This window comes from Dendrobates tinctorius, unplaced genomic scaffold (assembly GCF_039654945.1).
Source record: "Dendrobates tinctorius isolate UK_male_01 unplaced genomic scaffold, ASM3965494v1 ptg000223l, whole genome shotgun sequence".
NCBI lineage: Eukaryota > Metazoa > Chordata > Amphibia > Anura > Dendrobatidae > Dendrobates > Dendrobates tinctorius.
In genome coordinates, this window is record NW_027361890.1 from 802,998 (window position 1) to 809,528 (window position 6,531).

The following is a 6,531-nucleotide window of genomic DNA, read 5'->3' on the forward strand; positions in this document are numbered from 1 at the left end:
TCTCCCACGGTCTCCGGCAGCTATTCCTTCAGCGGTCACATGGTACCGATCATTAAAGTCATGAATATGCGCATATTCATGACTTTAATGAGCGGCACCACGTAACCGCTGAAGGAAGGAGCCTGAGTCCATGGGAGAAGCGGGGGGGCTGCAGAGACACGCCAGGTAGGGTAAATATGATCTGACACCCCCGCTCCCCCTCCCCTGTCGACCCCCTGACCTATATGGTTCATGTATAAGCCGAGAGGGGGACTTTCAGCCTTAAAAAATGGCTTATACGAGAGTATATACGGTACATATTTGACTGCTTATGACATACTCATTTTTTTTTACTTTAACTTGGTGTTAAAATTACTAAAAAAAGTTTACTCTATTTATGAGGGATTTAGAGCATGATGCTGTTACAGTGCCCCAAAAATACAGTACTCTGAAGAGTGTGATGCTTCCACAGTACATTGCCAGTGCCTCCCCACACAGTATGTATGTGTATGTAAGAAGAAGAATCAGACCGGGAGTACCTCTCTTGTGCCGGGTCCGGAACTGTTGGGGCTGTCTCCTCTGTTGACTGACCTTTGCAATATACAGCAGGGGCTTGGTTAAGCAGGAAAGAGCAGAGCATGGAAACATTCAGTCTTGGCGGGAAGAAGCTGCACTCAGCAGGGAGAAGTCGAGGCTCCTTCTCCTGAGCCTTGTAGCAGCGTAGGCCCGTGATCGCTTATCCCTGCAATGGCACACAGTGACTGTGAGCAGGCTCGTGTCATCTGCCCGCTGGTTCCCATAACTCAGGGTGCCAGACGCTCTGGGCTCGTGAGTACCACGCTTGTGCCGCCTAGTAAAGGCCGGGTGACTCACCGTGGACTGTGCTCAGATTCCCCGGCATACATCTGTCAAGCCCTGTTTAGCTCAGACAGTGTTTTGGACTGCACCTCACCCTGCACAATATACCCTGGATCAAGGACCCAGTCGCAGATGTTACAGGCTGAACACCACCATCAGGACCTAGATAATCGCCGCATTCTGAACCACACCGGATTCATCACACGCTAACAGCATTGGCGCCACCGCTTGCATCATGGACTTTACAGTCAGGAAGCAGTTGGACTGATAAGTTAACTCTTAACAGCTGTTGCTCTAGCCATTCTATAATTGTCATTACCCTTTACCCGCCACCTTTGTCTTTACCATTTGTCATGCCCCTGTTAACCCTTTTCCTCACTGCGTGGATTATATCCCTGTTCAGTAAACAAATAGTGTTAACTCTTTCTCTGCCTCTTGTCCGTTACTGCATCCCGCAACCTGCTCACATCTATACACACACACACTATAGAAAAAGGGTAGGAACCAGTGCACTTGCACTTAGACTAATGAATCTTGCTAGTTAGACAAAACACAGTCATAGTGACACAAACAATTCCAGCACCTGACCAAAAGTTAATAATCATTTTATGTAAAAAAAAAAATGAAATTAAAAAAATAATATGTAATGGGAAGTAGGAGTGCAGCACATATCGAAAACCCCACACACTTTATGTAAATTATAAGGATCGCCTAGAGATCGAAAGTAAAAAATGGCTGCCAATAAAGTGCATACACATCATTCATTACATAAATGAATAATTAACCACCAATCTAAGAGTCAATGAAATGCTAGTGCACGATAAATAATACACTGATCAATCCAAAATGTAATGAGAAATACAATAACATTAATAATATCAATTAATAAAAAAGACAGGTGAAACCAATGTGATGATATTAAAGAATAGCACACTACCAACCCATCACCACATGATTCATCATCACTTCCTCAGTGAGTGCTAAGGAGGAGATCAGCTACTTAGAGTATAAGAAAGCTAGAAGAATACTGCCCAGGGAGTTTCCTGTGCTCAGTTTGATAATTAACCATTGCTGAGACATGCGCCGATGGCACGGCCGAGGCCACTTCAGAGCAGAGGCAATTGGCACCACTCCAAGTGACGTCAGCCACATCACCCATCTATGTGCATGGGCAGATTACAACGAGGATAACACCATACTGACGTGCTGTATGCAATAGTGTGCGACCTGATGCAGGCGGATGACATCACACATGAGTGATAGTCAAAGGCGCCCCCTGTGAGTGGCATAGCAAATAAAATCGTATAAGGACAATAAAGGCAGAAAAAAATATATAAATGGGAGTAGAAATGAACAAATATGTTCGTAAGGGGTCATCAAACATAAATTTGGTACAAATAGAGTACCAATATTGCATGAATATGGCAAATTCAAATTCGGCGACCAATTCCGAATATATTCGCTCAACTCTAGTGAGAAGTATAAATAGACAATGTGTGCCATGTAAGATGATGCCTTATGTGCATGAAAACAGGTGTATGATAGTGATGCATACAATAAAGGTATGTGAATATACAAAATGCGTAAAGACTATAATGTGAGCAAAGTGCAATCCAATATTTTGCTGTTGTATCCATAAAGGTAAAATGGGCGCATTACTTGATGTAATCAACTGAATACTGAGATATGTAAAGTAGAAGTTCAAAGCACTCATTTGGGCCTAATAATATTCCAGACAGCAATGTGTTGTACAACTGCAAGACTGACGAAAATGAGAGTAGCAGTAGTCTGTGTATAAGGCCGGGGTCACACTAGCGTATAACATGGCCGAGTGCTATCTGATGGGGCAGAGCAGATCTGCAATTATTTTCTCATGCTGATTCAGTATGAGAACACAATCACAACATGCTGCAATTGAAAGCGAGACTTGGCTCACTCACACCCGTACAAGTCTGGGATGTCATCCCAGTGCAGACCGATATAAGCCGAGTCAGGCCATGGAGGAGATGGAGAAATTACTTTCTCCATCTCCTCCACACCTGTGCTGTGATTCTCTCATGCGAGATTTTCAGAGCACAGAGCACCATGGATTGGATCGCACGCACCCATATAAGTCGATGGGTGCGTGCGTGTGAAACATCGCACTGCACTCAGATATCACCCAAGTGTAGTAGGATTACCACTGATGCTGGCAAAGGAGGAGATGGAGAAATGAATTTCTCTGTCTCCTCCGCAGCTGTGCCATCAGAATAGAATAGATAGAAGAGATATATACACATAGAATACAGTGCTGCTCACCATTATTGGCACCGCTTTATTTTTTATAGACTGCACAATATCTTCAGAAATAAATTGAAATCTACCATAGTTTTATCCTCATAATTTTTAATTAGTTGTCCAAAGTAATTCAACAATAAAACATTGTTTTTCAACTTACATGCTGTGCTGGTCCCTTCCGTATGACATGTGATCTTACATCTCTTTTTTTATTTTTCACTTTTTGCTACCTGGTATCATATCCTGCCCGTTCTCCCTATACACAGGGCAAACACTAGTACGGCACTCCTCTTTTGTGTCTTGCACATCAGCTGACCAATTTTTGACCCTCATCTCTTGAATTTTTTCTTATCTTATTGTTTCTTTGGGTGTTTGCCCTATCAACCAGGGCCTTGTAGAGACAGTAGGGGCAGCCGTCGAGCAGCGGGGGCGCCACTGACGCTTCTGATAGGGTACCAGCTACCGCTGGTATGCAGGAAAAAGCTTTAAGGTGTGTTCAGGGTCAAGATAGCCGAATTTCCTGTGTGGTCACTTATGATAATGGTATATATCCACCATCAATAGCTAATCACTGCCTCCTTCCTGCCTACACCAACTTGTTAGCCTTGGTTTTTTACTGTATGTCTTTTAGATGCATCACTGCCACACTAGTTTAATACTGGTGGCCCAGCTGACACATACTAATATCTTATGCTATCCTAGCACCACATATTTTTCTCTTTATGTTGCCCCTTCTTTTTAGCCAGGGTCACTTAGGGCTAACAGGGACAGCCGTTGAGGAGCGAGGGCGCCACTATCATATCCACTTGGGTTCCAACCTCAAGTCCCTTCATGTATATATTGATTACTTACTCTTTGTGTGTATGTATGTCTGTTTTCTGATGATTTCATCCTTTTAATACATATCTAATAAATAAAATTTTAGGTCTTTTTTCTATATGAGCGATTACACTTACATTTTTTTCTGATAAGCCATCAGCTGATGTTGGGTTGCACAAGACTGGGCGCATGGCAGTGATGTTGTGCGCCCCTATTGCTTTGACGCTGAAGCCAACTGTTGGCTTCAGAAGATGACAACATGCTGCAGGGGAGTGGGGGAAAGGTGAGTAGGAGTGTTTATTGTTTTTTTTTCTATGTATTGAACAACAGCGGTGCAGGCAGGATGTGGCAGCATATACCAGGATAGGGGACATATTCCAAGATAGAGGGAGCATATACCAGCATAGGGGAACATATACCAGGATGAGGAAAGCATATACCGTGAAGGTGGAGCATATACAAGCATGGAGACGTATACACAGAGGGAGACATATACAAAGATGGGGGACCATATACCAGGATGGAGGGATATGTACCAGGATGGTGGAGCATATACCAAGATGGTGGAACATATACCAGGATGGAGGAGCATATACCTAGATAGGGGAGTTTATACCAGGATGGAGGAGCATATACCGGTATGTGAGAGCCTATACCGGGATGGGGGAGCATATACCAGGATGGAGGGACATATACCAGGCTAGAGGGATGTATGTCATGGAGGAGCATATCCAAGGATGGGAGAGCATATTCCTTTGTATCTGTAGTCTGGTACCCCTGCTTGTATCTGTGGCTGCACAATGTTGCCCCTGGCTGATGCTCCCATTTGCTCTCTTCTGTCCCCGCCTGCTTTCTGTATGAGTTGTTTTTTCTAAATTAAAATCTCAGTATTTAGGTTAAATTGCCGTATTAGCACTTTGCGGTAAAAAGTTGGTTTTGAGTTACAGTTTGGGCACTTGGTCTCTAAACGGTCCGCAATCACTGTTCAAAAAAATTCACGGAAGACCAATATATATAAAGTTTCTCCAAAAATAATCATAAACTTTTCACTGACTAATCCAATTGGAGTAAGAAAAAATAATAAGAGATAACTTTTAATAATAGTATTAAAAAATTCACTGTGCAACAGTAAAGTTTAAAACACTCAAAGGTGCCAGATTAACCATCACTGTTGTAGCACATTACTTCAATAAAATGGCGTCGGAGTCAGTGCATGCGCATTCCGCAATCTCTGGTGCCATTTTATTAAAGAAACTTTACATACAAATTCGCAGACACAGTGTCTTCAAAAAATATCATGAAATTAAAAATGTACCAATAAAAAAGGTTGGCCACCTGAGAGAAGATTGGGTTCAATAGCTGGTATATACAGTATACATATATAAATTTTGTTTCTACATATTTTCTTTATATTAATAGTATTTTCCTTTGTGTGACATTTTTAGCACCTCCTTTTGGTTTTAGTTTCATTTCCCTTTCGATCCCTGAAAGGTACAGGAATTTTGGTCACTTGATGGTCACATTACCATGATATCACCAAAGGTCCTGCTGCACTTTTAATATTGGAAGTATAAGGAGGTGAAGAGAAGGGAGAACTTAAATGGGGTTACCTCTCCTGCTCCATGTCTGGAACCACCTGGCCAGGCAGCAGTGTTTCCTGGGGGAAGGTTATTGGACCTGGACCGACGTTTCCATGTGACAGCAGGGGGCGGTGACCTGTTAAAAGGGGATGTGCACAGGAAGCCGGGCAGAGTCAGGGCAGGAACGTACAGCACGCAGGAGAGAGAGCTGTCAGCTGCGCCGCATTCCCTAAGCGTGAGGGACCCCGGCTGAGGACTGAGACAGACAGGCAGAACGCTGTGAGCGCCCTTTGTGTGAACATGGACCCGCTAGCTTCAGTGACCGGAGGAGACTCCCCTGACAGGTCAGAGACAGTCGCTAGTATGTGCAGGTCAAGCGTACGCAGTGACAGGCCTGAGCCCCTGAGAGAAGTAGCTGGACTGACTGAGAAGCACAGCATCGCTCCTGTGGTGATACGTCCTGAGTGTAAACTTGTGACTAAGAGTGGTGAGAGCAGGACCCCCTTTCACTTCCTAGCATCCTGTTGTTTTCCCCCGGAGGCCATTTCTTCATCACGGACAGAGACTTGAGAGACTGCATGATCAGCTGTTGAAGGTGCCAACATTGGAGAATTAGACCCTTCAATCAAGCCTTCTTCAGACTGATAAGTTTATTCCTGCCTTCGTTTGTTTCCTTAAATACCATATTACCGTTTACTTGTTGCAATTATTCCCCTGTTGCTCCTCCCTGCGTGGAGTGAATATCCCTGTAAATAAAGCTTTAACTCTTAGTTTGTCTCAGATCCGTGGCGACATCCTCCGTACCTGCAGGTTATTGCAGAAGCTACATTGATAATGCAGGACTGCTATTATAAGTACAAGTTCTACTTATAATCGCTGGGGGCCCTTATGGGGATTGGGGGCTTTGGGAATATGCCCAGTTTACTCTCCCCAAACGCCTATCCTGGACTTCAACAGATTCCCAATGTACTTCCAAACTAATTTACAAATTGCTTCTAACTTTGATTTCTCAGCGATG